Source organism: Trachypithecus francoisi, unplaced genomic scaffold (genome assembly GCF_009764315.1).
Source record: "Trachypithecus francoisi isolate TF-2019V2 unplaced genomic scaffold, Tfra_2.0 Lachesis_group13, whole genome shotgun sequence".
NCBI classification, from domain to species: Eukaryota; Metazoa; Chordata; class Mammalia; order Primates; family Cercopithecidae; genus Trachypithecus; species Trachypithecus francoisi.
In genome coordinates this window covers 107741682-107762977 of record NW_022681458.1, presented here as the reverse complement: position 1 = coordinate 107762977, position 21296 = coordinate 107741682, and the positions used below count along the sequence as shown (strand labels likewise).

Genomic DNA, 21296 nt, shown 5'->3' with positions numbered 1-21296 from the left:
GTTATCTTATCCATAGTCATTTTTTGAGACGGAGTCTTGTTCTGTCCCCTAGACTGGAGTGCAATGGCACGATCTTGGCTCACTGCAACCTCCGCCTCCTGGGTTCAAGTCATTCTCTTGCCTCAGCCTCCCCAGTAGCTGGGATTACAGGCGTGCACCACCATGCCCAGCTAGTTTTTGTGGTTTTAGTAGAGATGGGGTTTCACCATGTTGGCCTGGCTGGTCTCGAACTCCTGACATTGTGATCCACCCACCTCGGCCTCCCAAAGTGCTGGGATTACAGGTGTGAGCCACCAGGCCTGACCATTATCTTATCCATATTCATTTTTAAGACAAGCATATTAAAGAGCACATATTAATAAACCAATGAAATAGAATAATTCTAAGAATTTTTCAGGAAAAAATGCACGTTGCTGGAAATCCATCCTGTGTGTGTATGTATATGTGTATTTGTGTGTTTCAGTGCAAGATGTAGGAGGGATAATTGTACCCCATTGATGGTCAATTAGTTTGAAGTAATCTGTTTCACTGGAAGAGACAAAAATATAAATGAGAAGTGTTTTTGAATTTTGTTTTTTAACTAGCTTCATCTTAGTGTATAGGTATGAAAGCAAGTCAAAGGGCTACTTGGCTGGGAACCTCTTGGTAAAGTAATCAGCTTTGATGTTAGTCTTTTGATAACCCCCACAGGTGTGCATAGAGGAAAGGACAGTTCTTCAGGATTTGCTTCCTTTGAGGCTTGATAAACTTACAAATTCTAACTTTATATAGCAGCACCTGAAGTACTGGGGTTTTCCCGTGAGGAGGCAAATAATAAATGATAGGGAAAAAACACAAGACCCAGTGGGAAATATAAACACAAGAAAAGAAACAAAAAGTATTACCCGTAGGAATAGAACACATTTGAATTTTGAGCTGGTGAAGAGTTCAGAGATAATCACATTCAATATTTTAATTTTGGTCATGAAGGAATATGGTCCCAAAGAGGTTAAATGAAATATCCAAGATCACTAGGGAGTTAAGGCTGGAACCAGAATTAAACCCAACTCCTTGCAGTGTTTTTTAAAATACTGTAACAATGTAGGATAAAACAATATGGAGGGAATGTCATTTAGTCATTCCTTAATTCTGCAAACATTTATTGAGTGCATACGATGTTTCAGGTTCTGGAGTAGGCACTGGGTTTGCAATAGTGAATAGAATGGAAAATGTTTTCACCTGGTGGGTCCTACAGTTAGGTGGTAGAGACTGAGTGATAGTCTCTTTGGGCAAACACACGCACACACAAGTATGAACTCTGGAAGACAGAGACCGGATGCCGTAAGAACACATAATAAGGAGGCCTAGTGGGACAGTCAGGGTTGGGTCCCTATATAAGAATTCACATCTTAATTTTCTTGTCTTCCATCTTCCTTCCTGTTATGACTTCCAGACCTGGTTGTGTCCACGTTCACATTATCTCTGCCTGAAACAAATTCTCTTTACTTTCTAATATGGGAAACATCCTCTTGTCCTTTGGGGCCCAGCTTCAATGTCATTTCCACAGAGAGGCCTTCCTTGACCTCCAGCCTAGGTTGCACACCCCCATCATTCATTCTCACAGCACCACACATTTTTTCCATAGTCAGACTTTTCACAATTGATTGTGTAGTTTAAGATCTAGTCACCTCACTAGACTGAGGACAGGCACCATGCCTTGCCTTGTCCTGTGAACAGTCCTGCTATGTGTTAGACATTCAATAAATGTTTATTGAATGACTGAATGAATGACTCTGTCTGGGCTGTCATTAGTAATGATAACCATCCTTTCCTTGAAACCTCAGAAGTCCATGAAGTCAAAAGCAGCTTAGTTAATGTAAAAAATACCTTTGTTGTTGCCTTTACCTCTTTTCTTGATGTCTCTATTCTGAATTTCTTTAATTGTTGACATAGAATAATCCTTTCTTGGCTGGGTGTTGGTGGCTCACGCCTGTAATCCCAGCACTTTGGGAGGCCAAGACAGGCAGATCACTTGAGGTCAGAAGTTCAAGACCCTGTGTCTACTAAGAATCCAAAAATTAGCCAGATGTGGTGGCACATGCCTGTAGTCCCAGCTACTCTGGAGCCTGAGACAGGAGAATCGCTTGAACCCGGGAGGCAGAGGTTGCAGTGAGCCAAGATTGTGCCACTGCACTTTAGTCTGGGCAACAGAGCGAGACTTCCAACTCAAAAAAAAAAAAAAAAAAGGCCGGGCGCGGTGGCTCACGCCCGTAATCCCAGCACATTGGAAGGCGGAGGCGGGCGGATCACAAGGTTAGGTGACTGAGACCATCCTGGCTAACACGATGATGAAACCCTGTCTCTACTAAAAATACAAAAAACTAGCCAGGTGTAGTGGCGGGCGCCTGTAGTCCCAGCTACTGGGGAGGCTGAGGCAGGAGAATGGCGTGAACCCGGGAGGCAGAGCTTTCAGTGAGCCGAGGTCGCGCTGCTGCACTCCAGCCTGGGTGACAGAAGGAGACTCTGTTTCAAAAAAAAAAAAAAAAAAATTCCAGTCACTAGACCTTTTAGTCTTTGGAAGAATTAGCTGAAATTAGTCCAGGGATCTAAGTAATTTTGGTTGCAAATAGGAAGCTCCTTATTTGGGGTTTGTCTGTCCACATGCCTCTCCTCTTGTAACTGACTGGCATGCTCTGGAAGAAAGAAACCTCTAGCTGATGGACCATAATCCTAAACGAACCAATGCAGAAACAGAAAACCGAATACCGGGCGGGGCACGGTGGCTCACACCTGTAATCCCAGCACTTTGGGAGGCCGAGGTGGGCAGATCACGAGGTCAGGAGATCGAGACCATCCTGGCAAACACGGTGAAACCCCGTCCCTACTTAAAATACAAAAAATTAGCCGGGCGAGGTGGCGGGCGCCTGTGGTCCCAGCTACTCGGGAGGCTGAGGCAGAAGAATGGCGTGAACCCGGGAGGCGGAGCTTGCAGTGAGTGGAGATTGCGCCACTGCTGCACTCCAGCCTGGGCAACGGAGCAAGACTCCGTCTCAAAAAAAAGAAAAAAGAAAAGAAAAGAAAAGAAAACCAAATACTGCATGTTCTCACTTGTAAGTGGGAGCTAAACACTGTGTACTCATGACCACAAAGATGGGAACAATAGATGCTGGGAACTACCACTGAGTAGGGAGAGAGTGAAGGGGGCAAGGGTTGAAACACTACCTATTGGGTACTATGCTCACTACCTGGGTGAAGGGATCATTTGCATCCCAAACCTCAGCATCACACAATATACCTTTGTAACAGACATGCACATGTACCTCCTGGATCTAAAATAAAAGTTGAGAAAGAGAGAACTCTCCAGCTGAAAGTGTGGTGAACATTCCTGCAAAACGTACATTTCCTTGAAAAGTCTGGATGTGGACGTGTTCTGATGATAAGGAAGTTCTGTCAGCCATATACTGGTCCATGCTTTCCTGAAGTGGCCCAACTTCCCAGTACAGATAGACACACAAAGGAAGAGTGCCTTAGAACAAAAATAAGTTTTTAAAACAAAAAATATCAAGAATTACAGAAGTCTGGAGGGGAAACCCATGGTCAAAGCAGCGTGTTGATATAGAAAAATAACGAAAGATACAAAGAAACCTCACAAACTAATTTTTGCAGGCTATTTAGGCTTTACTGTTGGCTCTTTTTCTGGAAGGAGGACATAGTCATGCATCTTGCTTTGTTCTTCTTCAACACCGTTCAATACAGTAATGAATGTGCTGAATATCTACTCTGTGCAAATCTAGCATGACTAAGGAAATGAATAAGACCACAACTGTCTTCAGAATAACAAACTAGTAGGAGATGGAGATATGTATATGACTACAAAGACAGGTAAAAATAATGTGCTCCCAGCAGGAGCTATAAACAAAATGTGATAGGAGCTCAGAGAGTGCGTGGTAATTGTAGACTAAGAAGAATCACTGATGTTCTTCATGGAGGCTTTTGCATTTTATTAGGCTGAAAAAAGTGGGCTTCAACAGTCAGATATGGTAGGGCAGGAAGAACTGGTGGGATGAAGAATGGGGGTTATGAGGAATGAAGACGGAGAGGATATTTCAAGGGGAGAGAATGGCTTGACTGAATCCACAGAGTGACAGTACATTAGAAAACAGTTGAACTGACCCTAGAGGGTATGGCGTGGGGCTGGAGATGTTTGGTTGGGGATAGAGTGTAAACGTACCTTATGTGATCAAATTGTAGAAGGTCTTCAATTCCATTTAAGGTGATTGGATTGGATTCAAGTAGGCTGGTCCCTGGGGTGGGAGGTGGGGGTTGAAAGTCCATGAAACTCAAAATGCTTCATCATCCTCAAAACTCATAATCTTTTTGAATATTTAATTTATTTTTAGTCTATCCTTCTTAGATTCATTTTACAGAGTAGTTTTGGTAGATGTTTGTCTTTTTTCATTTCTGTATTTGTAGCCTTTAGCACACAGCCTACCACATACAGACATTCAACAAATTTGTTGAGTGTTATTCACTTCCTCTCAGGCCTTGTCTACACAAAAATTGAAAACTTCTATCAGCACACATTAACTCAACTCCACACAAGCGATCAATCTGGATCATGCAGGCTAAATGACCTTTGTCCCCAGCCTGTAGTCTAACCAATCTGCATAATCAAGCCAGACTTCTAATTTGTCTTACTTTTGAGGTCGTAGCCAATTTAAGTTTCTTTTGGATTTTCTGCTGGATTGCCAACATTCTATTTGGTAAGAAGATAGCCAAGTTAGATAATTGGAAACAAAGAAGAAAAAAAAAGTTTTCCACCATGAGCAGTCCTTCGGTTCCTCTTAATTTTCCTGATAATTGCTTTAACCTTGCACTTCAAGTTGCCTAACTTAGTTTCCACATTTTAGGGTCCAATGCACAATTCCTTGAAATTCAATTGACATGTTAACTTTGAACCTTCAAAGAAGAAAAGCTTTCACTCCCACACAGTCACATATGCCTGAACTGCTTGCCTCTTTACATACAGAACAGGCTTGGTTGCCTTTGCAGAAAATTAAATAACTCATCCTTTTTATGCAAGTGCCAAACATCAAAAGGGCCAACTACCTACTGAGTAGTGTTCAAAGACCAGCTTAAAAAATCAAGAGAGGAATGAAAGCCAAGGTTTCTGCAAAGCAAATGCTTGCAAGAAACTTTTGGTAGTCATGGAGTAAAATCCCATTTTCATAGTTTCTCTGTGCTTTTAGATACGTTGGGCTGGGTTTTCCCATTGCTTGTCATATTCCCAGGGATAAATTGGATGCTTATGCTGTTTTGGAAATGGTATTAATTTAAGCCTCTCTGATGAGATATGCAGTAAAAATGTATCATAGTGCTGATGCCAGGGGAAGGGAGATGACACTCCTATGGGAAGAATGGTATGACCCAGGGTATGGCTGAATTCATAAAATGCTTTCCGTGGAGCAGGATTGTACTGCAGGAGCCTGTGGGATTTGTCTAGTTTATGTCATCAATTAAAACCTCCATCTTCCATGAAACCTTCTCTGTTTCCCATTGGTTCTGGGCTGAGTTGGGAGCTGGCTTGGACCTCACTCCTACATGGCTTTGCATGCTGTCTTCCCCTCTGGCTAAAGTGCCAAGTCTCTGCCATCAACACCTGTTTGTGCCAGTGAAATACAATACTCTCTCACTCTGTTTTTCTTGCATCCGTCCTCTTTTCCCTTCCTTCCTCCCTCCCTCCCTCCTTTCTTTCTTTCTCTCTCTCTTTCTCCTTTCTTTCTTTTTTCTTTTTTCTTTCTTTCTTTCTTTCTTTCTTTCTTTCTTTCTTTCTTTCTTTCTTTCTTTCTTTTTCTTTCTCTCTGTCTTTCTCTTTTTCTTTCCTACTAGTAGTAACCAAAGATGCATTTGGAGACATCTTTTATTTGTGTGAGACATAACTGTTGCCAGTAATAAAACTCAAAATGGACAAAAAGTATTAGAACCAGACTAATTTGGTGAGGGAGGGGGGTAGAAATGAGGATAAGAGTGCAAGGCATTGATAGCTTCACCTTTCTGCTCTTGACTGTGCTGTGCTAGACTCTGTGTGTCCCTATGCCAGACCAAGCGTCTGTCCCGTATATAATGTTGTTGAAGGGGAAGCTCTGTATGGCCAGATTTTATACATGTGATCTTGTTCCTCCAAGCATAGCTGATTGGACTAAGATAGGATACTTGTGTCAAAAACAGAGAAGCTATAGGCTGGCCAGTGTCCTATGGTATGGCCTAGCAGAAAAAGATGAGCTGGGTCAGCTATAGTCTTCCCCTGAGGAATTTCAATAGGGACATATTGAGAATTTCTAGTCGAACTAGAACTAGAAGTTCAGTAGATTAAGAGAGATTTGAGATATCTTAAGGCACTCACATTGATGAGGAAGCAGAGACTATGAGGCAGATAAAAGATTATAAAAAGTTGAGCACTGGAGTAAGGATCTTTAAAACTATTAATGAGGGTCTTTACAGCTTCCCTGGATTTAGAACTACTGTTCAGAACTACTGTCTGTGTGGTCTGACCCTGTTCTTAAAACTTTATGAGATTCTAACTTCCTTTTAGCCACGTGAATCCTTACAGTAAACCCTCTTCTTATGCTAGCCTGTGAGTGCATATTAGAAATGCTTTCAGCTGCAAGTAACAGAAAATTCAACTGGCAATGTCTTAAACACAAGGGCATTTGTTATTTACTTAAGAATTCCGGGTACAGTGCTGGTTCTGCAGCTCAATGATGTCATGAGAGATCCAGGAGCCTTTGCCCATTCTGCTTTGCTTTAATGCCTGATGTTGTGTAGTTTCAGGTATCACATGGCAGTGACTAAAGCAGATGGAGAAAGAGGTGGGACAAGCAAACTTTCTCCTTGAACCCTTATGATAATTTTCTTAAAAAAACTCAAGGAGGAAAATCTTCTTAGAAAGACCCTGGCAGATATCCCCTGGTGTCTGTCAGGACTGGGTGGTCACCCTGGGTCAGTCACTAGCAAATAAGGTTGCAGTGGACCTGTTGCATTAGACCCATTGTGATTCACATCCTGGGGCTGGGCTCATTGCTGCCCATCGGAAATCGGGATGCTGTTAGCAAGAAGGGAGAATGGCTGTTGGGTAGTGAACCAGCTGACGTGGCTTGGGTTCTCTGGAAGCAGATTCACAGGTGGAATTTGGGATGCAAGATATTTATTTGAAATGAGTTCTGTAAAAGGAGAGAAGCTTAAAGGCACATAACAACAAAATGTAATGTGGCATCCTGGATATGATCCCGGAACCATCAAAGGACATTCAGTAAACACTAAGGAGATCTAAATAAACTATCAATTCTAGTTAATAGTAATGTATCAGTATTGTTTCATTAATTGTAACAAATGTATTATACTAATGTGAGGTGTTACTAATGGGGAAAACTGAATGAGGGCATATGGAAACTCTGTGCTATAGTGTCAGGTTTTCTGTATATCAGAAACTACTCTTTTTTTTTTTTTTTTGAGATGGAGTCTCTCTCTGCCACCTAGGCCGGAGTATGATGGCGTGATCTCGGCTCACCACAACCTCCGGCTCTCAAGTTCAAGTGATTTTTTGGCCTCAGTCTCCCAAGTAGCTGGGACTACAGGCGCACGCCACCATGCCTGGCTAATTTTTGTATTTTTAGTAGAGACGAGGTTTCACCATGTTGACCAGGTTGGTCTTGAACTCCCAACCTTGTGATCCGCCCACCTCGGCCTCCCAAAGTGCTGGGGTTACAGGCGTGAGCCACCACGCCCGGCCTCAGAAACTATTCTTAAAAGCAGTCTATGACAAACAAACCAAAACCTGTCAAAAGAAGGGGGAGATAACAGGACTGGGCAGAAGAAAAAGCTGAATCACAATGCAGGACCATTGAAATCTCAGCCTACCCCTGGGGAGCTCTGGAGAGACTATCGTCAGTCTGTGTTTCCCCTATTGAACGGAACTGTCTGGGCCTTTATCCCGCTGCCTCACTCCATCACTGGATGTGGACCATGCCAGGAAGGCACAATCTTGGGCAAAGTGGCTCTTTCTAGCTGAGGCTGACATTGAAGAAACTGACAGCTGGAGGCCATCTGTTGGTCAACACTCCTTGCAGCTGGGCAGCAAGCTCCTCCTTGACAGAGAATCTGGGTGGCACATGTCTGTGTCCACTACATCAGCAGTGTTTACCTCAGTGAATCTCTGCAGTAGACATGGAGATGTGCCGCAGATGATCTTCAATGAGGACTTGCTGTTTCAGCTGCTGGGAAGGCAGCCATTCTGATACTGGGAAGGAAGGGCCTAGGCAGGAGAGACCCCAGTGAAGACGCTGGGAATTTCCTACCAACCATTGCAGCCATCTCATAGTCACGGGGCATCTGTGACCATGGAAACAATGCAAGAATTTCCAAGAACTATGCTATGGGGTCATAGTCTCAGGCTATTTATGAAATGCCTTTATTCTGAAATTGCATGTGCAAGTTGGTTGTTTGGAACCCTAAGTACATTTTTTTTTTCATAGAAATAGTAAGTAATAGGTTTCCTTGTAAGCCCACAAAAGACCACAATGTACCTGAAGTATAGCATGATTTCAATTTTACCAATTGTTATTTATAAAACTGTGTCTTCACTGAAAGGCACATTCCAGGAAGGGACACGCCTTCCCTTCTAGGTGGTCATGGATAGATCGATGCAGAAGGCAGCACTTTATCTCTGCATTACAAAAGAGAATCAAGTAAGTTAGGAGCTCTGGATTCTGGTTCTGGCTTGGCTGCTTTCTTAACACTGTTAGAGTGTCTTTTTCTGTTCTGTCAAAAGATGTGGTCTAAGTAGATCATTTCTAGAGCTCCTTCTGTCTCTAGCATTCTGTATCACTCTAGAGCAGTCATGTAGATAATCTGAATTCAGAAATAAAAAGCATTTGCATACAATAGGGCAAGAATATGGCTAAACATTCATATTTGTCTGGGGCTTCTTCATAGCACAGTATTGCATAGTGACATAGTTAGTAACACCAGGCCTCTGTGCTAAATCAAATGCGGATTCCCCTGCATAGGACAAAAGGACTCTGTGTTTCTCCAAAGGACTGGGCTTTGTTAGATCGGAACAATGTCTTAGGGAATTGGGTGAAGAATGAAACTCCCCATCCCTGCAGGCCCTGCTCAAGCTTCCCCTACAGTAGAAGGCTATAGGAAATAAAGTTCCTTGTAGTCACACAAGGCAATTGGGAGCTGCATGAGGTCTGGGCAGACCCACTCATTTGCCCCACCCCAGCCTGGTGACACCATCACCACTCTTCCCTTTGGGTATCTAAGGGAGGACCTGCATCAATGCCCTCCATGTACAGGCTTATTGTGACCATTTGCTCAGGACAAAGGTGTGTTGGTAATTTGTGGCTGTTAATATTCATAGTAGAGTATAATTTTGAAACTCCCATTTCCACATATAAGCTACAAATTAAACAATTTACCAAGGTTGTTAGAAGTTTCCATATAACGTAATTTGTAAGACAATAATGAATAGACCATAGCTACAGTTACCTAGGTCATAGTCACAACTTTGGGATGAAATCCAAGGGTAATTCAGGTTGGTATCTTGGCCTTTGCCTGAGTTGTCTAGGAAATCAGACAGAGCTGACATGCTTTAGAAACATATAACATATATTCTGCTTAAATATATGGCTTAAGCTCTGCTGCCTGAGATCACATGAAAATTTCATTAATCACTGACCTGTGCCATGTCATCGAGTCTCCTTGAGCTTAACGTGAGTCATTGAACCTTGTTTAGCTTCAGTTCTTCATTATGAATTCAGGGATGATAAAAAGGTTCCAAAACAGTGGGATGCTTTTATATTTTTATCTTTTAGTCTTTTGGATGGTAGAGTCTTGGTTCCTTATTGATACCTTGCTATAGAATAAATGGATGTCTAATTTTCCCAAAGCTTACGATAGCCAGAAGTTTCAAAATTTTCTCCCTGGTGCATCTTTTTAATCACTGCTATATCTAATAGAAAGGTGTTTATGTCTCTATTACTCAAGAAGAATCAAACAATCTTCCTTCTCCTTTTTGAAGTCATTTCTTCTATCTAATGCAAATATCAGTGTGCATTATTGTCTCTTCTACTCCTGGACAGACTGCAGTGTGGCCTAACACACATGCATAGAGAGGGGGGTCAGGCCCACCCCGCTTTTAACTTTGGTTTTGCCACCAACTAACTTTTGGGTCCAGGAAACAGTGGGTGCCCAACCAATGTGAAATGTGAGTTTTAAAAATTCTCTTGGCCTCAATTTTCTTTGTTGTCAAATAAGACCGTTTTCCACTGTGGCAGATGCTATTAACTCTATAGTCATTTCACACACTCTTTTCCTGTCTACTTCTCAGTATAGAATAGAGGCTGGTAAATAACATAGGACTTCTCTCAGCCTCTCTTGCAATTATGTGGCTCATGTGACCCAAGGGGCTGTTTGCTGGAGGGTTTCTGGGAAGAGTTATTTTCCTAAATAAAATGATAGAGACATGGGAAGACAGCCTGTTCCCTGCCTTCACCTTCCTGCCTTGAAAGCAATTGTGGGGGAAAGATGCTTGCAATCGGGATGACCACTTTGTCTTGCGTAAACACATGTGAGGATGAAAAGTCAACTCTCTGAAGATGACGGAGCCTTGAGAGAGCAAGAGCCTGGGCCCTTGTGCACCATTGCTGGGTCATTGCACCAATCTCAGAATTGCTTACCCAAGGCCTTCTTATTACATGAAGTGAATCCATGTCTCTAGCTCTTAAACAGAGTCAGGTTTTGTCTATCTTGCAGCCAAAGTCACATCTTAAGTCACTGTAACCACTACAAAGTGATACTCTCTAAAGTCACTTTGTTCTAAGACTCTCACAGTATGGACAGAATCAATTTTTTTTTCCTGGTATTATATCATTAGAGGTGAGTTTCATTTCCTTTCCTGTGTTCTCTAGTAGAGGTGGTAACGAGCAGTGAAATAACAAAGAAGTTGAGTAATAGAAGAAAAAAAAGTAAGGAATGAAGACTTCAAAATAACTCCCATTTAGGTACTCAGAAATTAATCATGAGTGGAATACACAGAGGGAGCTGGGCTTGGCTTGGTGGGGTGATCTCCACTTTCCTTCTCTATTCCCAGAAGACTTAGGAGACTCTGTGAAAGCGAGAATGTGATAAGAATTTTAGCAAGTTACTCTCTCCACCCTATGAAAGAACTTCTGCCTTGGCAACACCCCTCCCCAAATAATTTTCTCACAGTCCAGATGGGTGGCTTCCCATACACAGGATGAAAGGTCCAGGGAAGAAAGTCATATCAGGACAATGGAGAAAAAAATTGGCTTTGCCTTTGCATTGTAATCCTGGTTGTGATAGCCCTTTACAAAGTTCAGAAAAGTGGAACTGAAAAGCAACTGTGGAGACACTTGTTGGAAATTGTTTTTGAGCTGTCCACATTGGTACTGGCTGGTTTCCTCCGGGAGGCTGAGAGCTCAAAGCATCAAGAAGGCCAGAACAGAGAACAGATTTGTACTTCATCATCTGTGAAGGCTTTACTCGATTTTAGTCGTTGTGAATAGAGGGGCTTTCCATAAACATACATTATGGCCATAGATAGCAGGTTGACTAATACCATTCATGGCTCTGGGCACTCTTCCTATAATCCACGTGACTCGAATACTCAGGGTGTGCCTTTCGCTGAGTTCATGTGTTTGAGTAGTCAAAGCTTTTTAGTCCTCATCAAAAAATATGTTTTTGACTTAATAGCTCTTAGATAAAAAATTTGCACAAGGGATGAAGTAGTCTAAGACATTGATAAAACAAAATTATGTTAAAGAGGTTCTCGACCTTCCTGCTCTTTCATGTTTTTCTCGCTAATCTCACACCTTGCTAATCTCTCACACCTCCTTTACAGAGGTGTAAATTATCTTCTTTTGGGTGCATGTACATCAATTGACACATTTATTTAAATTTAAAGTCAGAGAAGAAATGCCGTAGCTCTTGAGTTTAGGGCCAATGTGAGACCTCAAGTCCAGAGAGGTGAGCGGCAGTGGAAGAGGCGATAAAGGACTGATTCTGTGCTACTTTCATCACCTCTCTGGGCTTGAGTTCCTCATCTGTGAAGGGGGCAACTATCCTAAAATTATCTTTAGGATGATTCCTTACAGCTGTAACATGCAATGATGCTATTAAGAGTCTTCTGAACAAGGCTAAAGCTATTCATTATTTTTTTTCTAAAAACTTTTCTGAATTCTGAAAATGATTTCAAAGGAACAAATCCCTTGTAACTTGTAACTTCAAAAAGATTTTGAGTCATTGCTTTTTCATCACAATGTTTTCTTTAGGCAATGTACATCTTGAGCAAGCTCTTGCTGTATTCCTTTGGTGCTCTTTTAAAATAGTGATGCCTGCGACTACCTATAATAGAGTAATCATTTTTAGTATACTACTGAAGCCAAGTCTTTCTTTGTTGAAAATAGTTTTATTTTTTATTTTTATTTTTTGAAATGGAATCTCACTCTGTTGCCCAGGCTGGAGTACAGTGTTGCGATCTCGGTTCATTGCAAACTCTGCCTCCTGGATTCAAGCAATTCTCCTGCCTTGGCCTCCTGAGTAGCTGGGATTACAGGCACCCGCCATCATGCTAGGTTAATTTTTGTATAGTTAGTAGAGATGGAGTTTGGCCATGTTGCCAGGCTGGTCTCGAACTCCTGACTTCAGGTGATCCGCTCACCTTGGCCTCCCAAAGTGCTGGGATTACAGGCATGAGCCACTGTGCCCAGATCCCTGAAAATGGTTTCAAATGCATGTTTCAAGGTGTAGATTATAGTGAAGACTGAGGATTTGTTTAAAATATAAACATGATGCAAAAATTGATTTTAGATTTCACCAGCATATTATTGTTAATTGGTAGGAAGCATTAGAATTGTATGATAATATGTTTACAAAGTTCATGTCAGCTTGTATGGGAAAGCTGTGCATTCTTTTGTAGAAGACCTTATAAACCTCAAGCTTGTAAGTAATAATTACCTTTTATAAATAAGTTCTAGCTGTGTGCTAAGTACTTTATGAGACCTGAGAGAAACTCAACTCATGATGATGACAGGGATGGTGAAAGTTGTTACATTAATTGTGTGCTTACTGTGTGCCAACAAGTGATTATATCCAGCATTATTTCTAACTGTTTCAACAATAATATGAAGAAAGCATTATTAGCCTCATTTAACAGATAAAGAAATTGAGACTATTGAGACTCAGCCACATTGGGGAGTAACACTGGCATTTGAACTCAGGTCTGCCAGACCTCTTCCACTATGCTAGGCTGAAAGGCTTTTCTGCTGATGGTTTTTGCAAAAATCATTCATGTACACTAGGAGGCCCAGGTGTGCAAAGCTGTAAGATAAGCAGAAGCCTACGTGTGCAAAGCTATAAGATAAGCAGTGTGAATGCAAGCTCTATTTTAGTAAAAAAGAAAACACTAGAAGAAGGGGGACATGAATAATAATAGCAAGCACTTGTAAAGTCCCCCTTTGTATGAGGTACTGCTCTAAGTGCTTTGTGACTACCAACACATTTAAAGTTCAAGACAACTTTATGGGATAGGTGCTCTCATGGTTACCTTGGGCTTCCAGATTAAGAAACAGAGACAAAGAGAGGTTATGCAGCTTGCTCAAGGCCACCCAGCTCGTAAGTTGTAGAGCTGGGATTTGATCTCAGTAAACTTGGCTCCAGAGTCCATGTTATTAACCCCCTCACTCTGCTAACTTTGTCTTGTGTTTAATTCCTATTATTAGGTAGAATGTAATGGCAGGTCCTGCTGAGCCACCTGTAAACCAGCACAAGAAGGCATTTGAAGATCCCTCACATGTCCATATTATTTCTTGCTTGGAGTGGAAGGAAGGAGTATTGCCCCTCCCGTGGCTGGAAGAAGGCTGAGTAGCCATACAATTCCAAAGCAACACCATCTTTCTCCTCTGGGTAGGGCACCATGATGATAACCTCTCTTTCTACATCCAGTCCCCTCCACATGCTCCCCATCCATAGCCTTAAAACAGGAAATACCCAGCACCCCAGTGAGTTTTGTAGTGGTGGCCTTTAGGTATATGTAAATATAAGATATTATCCCTGACCTTTAGGCGTTCATTGGCCAGTCACTGAAAGAAAGAAAAAAAGAAAAAGAAAAAAGGAAAGAAAGGAAGAGAAAAATAGAAGGAAAGAAAGAAAGGAAGGAAGGAAAGAAGAAAGGAAGAAAGGGAGAAAAGAAGAAAAGAAGAAAGAAAGGCCAGGCACAGTGGTTCATGCCTATAATCTCAACACTTTGGGAGGCTGAAATGGGAGGGTCACTTGAGTCCTGGAGTTTGAGACCAGCTGAGGCAACACAGGAAGATCACAGAGTCTCTACAAAAAAATATTTAAAAATTAGGTGAGTATGGTGGCACACATAGTAGTCCCAACTACTTGGGAGGCTGAGGCAGGAGGATTGCTTAAGCCTGGGAGGTCAAGGCTGCAGTAAGCCGTGATTGTACCACTGCACTCCAGTCTGAGTGGCAGAGTACAACTCCACCTCAAAAATAAAAATAAAAATAAAAAAAGAAGGAAGGAAATGAAATAATTTCACAGTATTAAGGGCCAGTGTGATGAAGAACCAATGTGGGCTGTAATTGTCCAGTAGGGTTTCCCTGGAGATGTGGAGTTAATCTGGGCCTTGAAGAATGATTATGGGTTGGCCAGGCCAGTTGGGAAGGGAAGGATGGCCAGACGTAGAATGAAAGGGAGAGGACAGAGAGGCACCATGGCTGATGGGACACCATCCTTCCTTCCTCTCCTGCTGCATCCATATGACTTGTGTTCTGCTCCTGCTGAGTGCCAATGGGTAAATACCTTCTCTAGAGCCCCAGCCCCTCCTTCTGCTCAAAAAGGTGAGTAACTAAAATACTTCTTTATGAAAAATGGGCGATCTAGACCTCATGAGACGTTAATTTTCCAATGTGTTCTCTATGAAGAAATGAAATCTCCATATTTGAAGAAAGTCAAGGAAGTAGCTACAATATAGCCAAGCATTAACACAATGCCTGGATGGTTTGAAGCCTTAGGCTATTAAAGACCCAGTAATTAACATAGTGCAATAACAAAATAGGAAGGGCTACAGTTTACTCTGTACACAAGAACTCTTGGCAGCCACATGATTCCTTCACAAAAATACAATGACCAGTAAGTTCTGCAGATGACTTTTCTCATCTATAAAATGGGTATAGTAACTGTATCCACCTCACTAGGCTGTTGTAAAGATTAAATTAGTTGATATACACAGAGCACTTAGACCAACCCCTGCTGACTTATACCCTGAGAAATGTTCTTAGGACAAGATGCTAGTTAGCCACGGAAGTGACACAGGCTACATGTGAAGTGTGTGTTGAAAGTGGTAAATTTCAGAAATGGGTCCCAGAGGGACAGATTCTTTTCCAAGGCATCATGGGTAATATGTAGGAGAAGACATGCTAAAGCTCCATTTCTTTTCGGTTGTAAAATGAGTCACCTTTTCTAAGAAGTGTTACATAAAGCAGGTTTGGTTCATTTGAGCACAGTGTGGTATATAAGAAATAGAATATGCCTTATTTTAAACCTTTTTTTTTTTTTTAACCGATTGGTAGTTGTTTAACAAAGCTTTTTAATATTTGATGTGAAGCAAAAACCAATGAAAGTCTATAAAAAATAATCCAAATATGATGACTCAGGAGCTTTCATTCTATTTGAAAGTGATCTGCACTTGGCAGGGCCTGGGGGGGAATGAGATCAGAAGGATTACAAGGGAGCTTCAGTTAGATCTGTAACATCTTATTTTTTAAAATAAAAGAATTAGAGCAAAAAGGAATAATGCTAACATTTCTTTAATCTGGGCACTCTTAGATTATTTCATTTACTATTCTGCATGTTGGAAAATTTTATTTTTCATCTAAAGAGATGTAGCCTTCAGCTCATTTTCCACTCACCATATAGCTAACTTTGCACTGTATTCCTGTTCCCTAGCCCCACTTTGGTTCCACAGATCTCTTCATCCCTTCTAGAAACAGTAGAATGTTTTGCATCTGTCTCTTTGGGGATTTCCACTTCAGCCTGACCAGTTTCGGTAAATGCTAACTCCATTTTTCTTTTCATCTCAGCCAGCCCACTTTGTAGCGACTAGTCACAGGGCTTCTGAGGGTGATATATCTCCACCCCAGTGTCACAGCAGACACAAAATCTAGTAAAAATGAAATTTCAAGGGTGGCCTTGATTAGTATGAGTGTCAACACTAGGGACAGCAGCGGATAGAAGTGTGGGCAGAAGCATTGAGGGAGTCAGACCAAGGTGGAGATGAGGAAAATGTCACAAAAGGGCAGAGGCTGACAGTGGGGGCACTTGGCAGCCAGTTTCAAGTCTACTCCTGTTGCCTCTGAGATAGGAGGGCAAGTAGGAGGCAATGTTTTGATTGGATAAGAGCTCGTCAGATGACTTGTTAGCCCAGCTGATCATCTACCCAATGCTGACTTGAGTCAACATGCAACTCGAACTTGGTTTCTGTAGAGGAATGTCCCTTGAGTTGCAAGACTGTAGGAATAGCTCTACTGTGCTGGCAAATCTGTAACTAGCAATAAGCCCAGTGGGTCCTACCAAACGCTAATTGATGAGATAACTGATTTAGTCTGTTTTGTACAGCTACAAAAGAAATACCCCAGATTGGGTGATTTATAATGAATATATATTTATTGGCTTTTGGTTTCTAGGGGCTGAAAAGTCCAATATTGAGGAGCTGGCATCTGGTAAGGGCCTTCCTGCTGCATTATCCATGGTGAAAGGGCAAAGAGAGGGAGGCAGTGAGGGAGGGAAGGAGAGAGAGAGAGAGAGAAAGAGGAAGGTGTGCAAAATAGAGCTGAATTTCTCCTTTTATAAGGAACCCACTCCCATGACAATGACACTAATTCATTCAGGAGGGCAGAGCCCTCATGGCCTAATCCCCTCTTAGAGCACCCACCTCTTAATACAATTGCAATTAAATTTCAACATGAGTTTTTGGAGGGGACAATATGTTTAAACTATGGCAATGACCATTGTCAGTGCTGATGCCACCCATAAATACTAAAATTGATAGTAGCCTTTTAGTATATATAAACTTATTTATGTCCCTGTTTCCCCTGTTGCACAGACAGGCTAGGGGCTGTGCTCTCTGGCTGAAATGTTAGGGCTTGTGGAAGCATGCTCTAAAGCTTGTCTTTACGCCTTCACCAGATCAATTTTCCCTTGAGTTCTCATGGTGAATCCTTTTTAAAATGTAAGGTCCTGAAAGAGAATCCATGTGTTCCCAAATTCTTGTATGCCCTGCCAGGACCTGTGGGCTTTCAACAAAAGTCATTTGAGGAGTTCCATTTGGTTGGCAGATACAAAAAACAGCTGTGCTTTCCAGAGAGAGAAATCTATGACTGCTGACATCTGCTATCTTTGACTCTGCCTTTGCCTTTTATCTTTTCCTTTAGATAACAGGCTTTACTGTTTTGCATTTTATAGTCATATAAACTAATTAAGGATCACCCTTTGGCTGTTTTGCCATCTCAATGCACTCAGTTTGAGTTGCTCCCTTAAAATAGCTTGCTTCCAATTCTTTAATCATGAATTCCAAATGGCATCTTAAACTTGCTTGAGAAAAAGTTGAAAAGGACATTTTCGGAAATGTACAAATTGTTACTTATTGATTTACTTTTATTCAATAAAAATATGAGGGGCCCTGCCTTGGCTGATCCTGATCAGCTGCTTACCCATCTCTCTCTCTTCCTCAGTTTCTTCCTATGCAGGCAGAATAGAGCCAGTAATGGTACTTATAGCTTGCCATAGAGATTAAAGGCTTAACATAAAACACAAGAGTATAACCATCTAGTTGGGGAGATGTTGACTATAAATAGATGTTAAATAATGAAACAGAGCTGAGTTAGTAAGTGAGAATATGGATGGCAAATGCTCTGGAGCAGTTAGCTCTTCTCTCTAGCTGAGAAATGATTTCTCCATGCAGTCCTGTCCTTGTTCTACTGTCAGACTAGGCGGAGCCTCCTGCAGAGCTTCCACTGGCTGGCTGGACTCCCAGCTCATCCAAAGACCCCCATGTGTTCCCAGTTCTCCCTAAGCAGGCAGCATTCCTGGCCAAGCCCTGAGCTTCAAGGTTGATGGTGTCCACTTCCCCTTCAGCCAGCACAGCTCTCTCCTTCTCTAAGAAAAGTGCACCTTCCTCCCATTCTTACATAAGGCTTGTCTAGTGGGAAAGTCCCTCTGTGGGTTGCCAGAGGCAAAATTCTTGGTTGTTCTTTACTAAAAACTTGTAACCAGCTCCAACCATGAACAGATGTCAGACTGAGAACACCCATTATAGAGTGCAGAGCTAGTGAAGGGTGAAGGGGCTTTTTTTGCCGCACTCCTGGAAAAGGACAATCAGCTTTTGACATTAGTCAGGAACTAAGCCCCTCTATAATCTAAATTTATTTAACCTAAATTTGTTTTAGTTCTCTTGCTCTTGTCTTTGAGGTTGCCAATTTTAGATATACCTACAGTTTGCCCTTTAAGCCCCAATTCTACGTACTTTTATTTTCTTTGCTTAGCTAGTCATTTTATTCTCTACGATATTTCTTTTTTCCCTTTTTTCTTTTTTCTATTTTTTTTTTTTTTTTTTTTGAGATGGAGTTTCGCTCTTGTTGCCCAGGCTGGAGTACAGTGGCGTGATCTTGGCCCACTGCAACCTCTACCTCCCTGGTTCAAGTGATTCTCCTCCTCAGCCTCCAGGGTATCTGGGACTACAGGTGCACAGCACTATGCCTGGTTAATTTTCATATTTTTAGTAAAGACAGGGTTTCACCATGTTGGCCAGAATGGTCTTGATCTCCTGACCTTGTGATCCTCCCGCCTTGGCCTCCCACAGTGCTGGGATTACAGGCATGAGCCACCAGGCCCAGCCCCCTATGAGATTTCTAAACATATTCTCAGTAATCTCTAATGCTCACTACAGGGCACTCTGTGCCTATATTGTTATTGTTTGCTATAATGCAGTTTCTGCCATCTCCTTAAGGTCACAGAATGAACTAGCCTTGTTTAGGATCTTTGGAACGAGAGATATTAGGTGAGTTTCTTATCGCTGTGAGGCATTGGAAAGGTAAAGTGAATGACAGGTATAATCTAAACATTAAACAGTTTGTGGCACTTGTCTTTTCATCAGAGTTCAGCAAGAGTACATGATGTTTCCCATGGAGCCTCAGCATCAGGCGAAGGCATAGAGCTGTCACTCAACCACACGATGGCTATGAGACAAAAGACTCTTCCAGTGTATTAATTTAAATAGGCGAAACGAGCCAATTCCTGGCCCAGCTGTAATACAGAATAGAGATAATGTACACATCCCAGGCTCCCAGGAACTGGAAGGAGGCCATCCTGGGAGGGTGGAACTGTATCTTCCCATTGATGTCCGCCCCCAACTCCCAACTATGGACAAACTCTGGTTAAAACAAACATCGAGGACAAAGATGTCTCGGAAATGAAATGAGCTGAGAAGCATGGGCAAAGTCTCCTCCATCCAGCTGCCTGGAAGGGAGAGAGGTGGTGGTGGCCAACATGTGAGTAGTTCTTTCTCTTTTCCCTTCAGAGCCTCCATGGGAGGTCTGGATTCAGGGTATTCAGTTTCCACATATTTTGACAGGGTGTGTCAGTTCAAAGGCCTAGAGCGGAGCTTTAGCACGGGGAAATTGAGCTCATTAACGTATTCCAGTGCACACATTGGAAAGCCCACAAGATGATTTGCATGCCTAATAACTGTGCTCAAGTCCCACTGCCCCGGTAGATGTTTCCCCGGATGCCTCCAAGCCCTATCTGATCTCTTTCATTCCTGATCCTCTCTAGTATCTGATGGGAATAATGTATCCCATGCTCTAGTTATTCACAGTTCCATCCCTGGAAGTGCTCATGGTCAAGTAGGCTTAGCTATTGTACATAGGCCGCTGGCTTGTGTACAAATCACTGCTCCCCAGCCAGATTATAAATTCATTGAATGCAGGCAGGATCCCTATTAGTCTTTGTATTCCTGAAGCACCTAACACAATGCCTAGGGGAGTGAAGCAGAATTACAACATTAATCCCTGTCTCCCAAATAAGACAGCTTGAATGAGAGATGGAGGAATAGAGAAGGCTCTGTTGTTCTCGGGGCAGTCTTCCCAGTGCCACCTTGCCTGAAAGACAACCCTTCTAAAGTCATGGGGCTGGGAAAATGCCCTCTATATGTGCAGAGATGATTATTAAGGGATGAGTGGTTCCCAAGGGCCAGGGCATACTGAAGATGGGACATAGAAATGTATGTGAGGGTTGGTCAGATCAGAAGGATATATAGTCAGGGAAAAGTCACTGATCAGTGTGACCACAAACCTCAAGAGGACTCTGAGTGCTGCCCAATGATCCATTTCCAGTCAACTCACACTCTCAGTCTCTTAAGTATACATTTTACACCATTTCTCCTTAAACCACTAACTACTCCTCCTCCTTCCTTACTCTCAGCTGATGACCTTGCTTCTTATTTCTTGCTAAGAAAATAGAGGCAGTTAGAAGAGGACTTCCATAAGCTCTCACCACCTGATATATTTTAGATCTGTGTTCCCGACCAAATATATTGAAATGTAGTCCCCAGTGTTTGAGGTAGGGCCTGGTGAGAGGTAATTGGATTACAGGGGCAGATTTCTCATGAGTGGTTTACCACCACCCCCCTTGGTACAGTCCTTGAGATACTGAGTTCAAGGGTGTAGTGCCTCTTCCTTCACTCTCTTGCTCCCGCTATGGCCATGTGGTATGCCTGCTCTCACTTTGTCTTCTGCCACGATTTTAAGTTTCCTGAGACCTCCCCAGAAGCTGAGCAGAAGCTAGCACCATGCTTTCTGTACAGCCTGCAGAACCATGTACCACTTAAACCTCTTTTCTTCATAAATTACCCAGCCTCAGGTATTTCTTTATAGCAATGAGAGAATGGACTAATACACCACCTTAATTACCCACCCACCTTCATCTGCATCCATTTTCCCTGTCGTCCTTCTGTAACTGTGGATGAACTGACTGTGTCCTGTCTAAGGCCAACCCCTCTTTCCTGCAGGCTAGGCCTTTTTCTCTTTCCGACATCATTATTTTTTCCCTCTCTACTGGTTCATTCCCATCAGCCTGCAAATCAAAACAAAACAGGACCTTCCTTGACCCCATGTCCCCTTGCAGCTATATCCTCAGTTTTCTCCTTCTTTTTATAGCAGAACATTCAAAAGAGA

At 42.3% G+C, this 21296-nt stretch overlaps 1 long non-coding RNA gene across 2 annotated transcripts in view; it reads left to right on the top strand.

Moving 5' to 3' along the window:
- LOC117095066 overlaps window positions 1-14211 on the top strand; it is a 50888-nt gene extending 36677 nt beyond the window's left edge. For both annotated transcript variants that reach the window (XR_004441797.1, XR_004441796.1), the window contains exons 3-4: window positions 13782-13965; window positions 14124-14211. This is a non-coding gene — a long non-coding RNA (uncharacterized LOC117095066). The remainder of the gene's footprint in view (window positions 1-13781; window positions 13966-14123) is intronic.
- Window positions 14212-21296: the final 7085 nt, after the last annotated feature.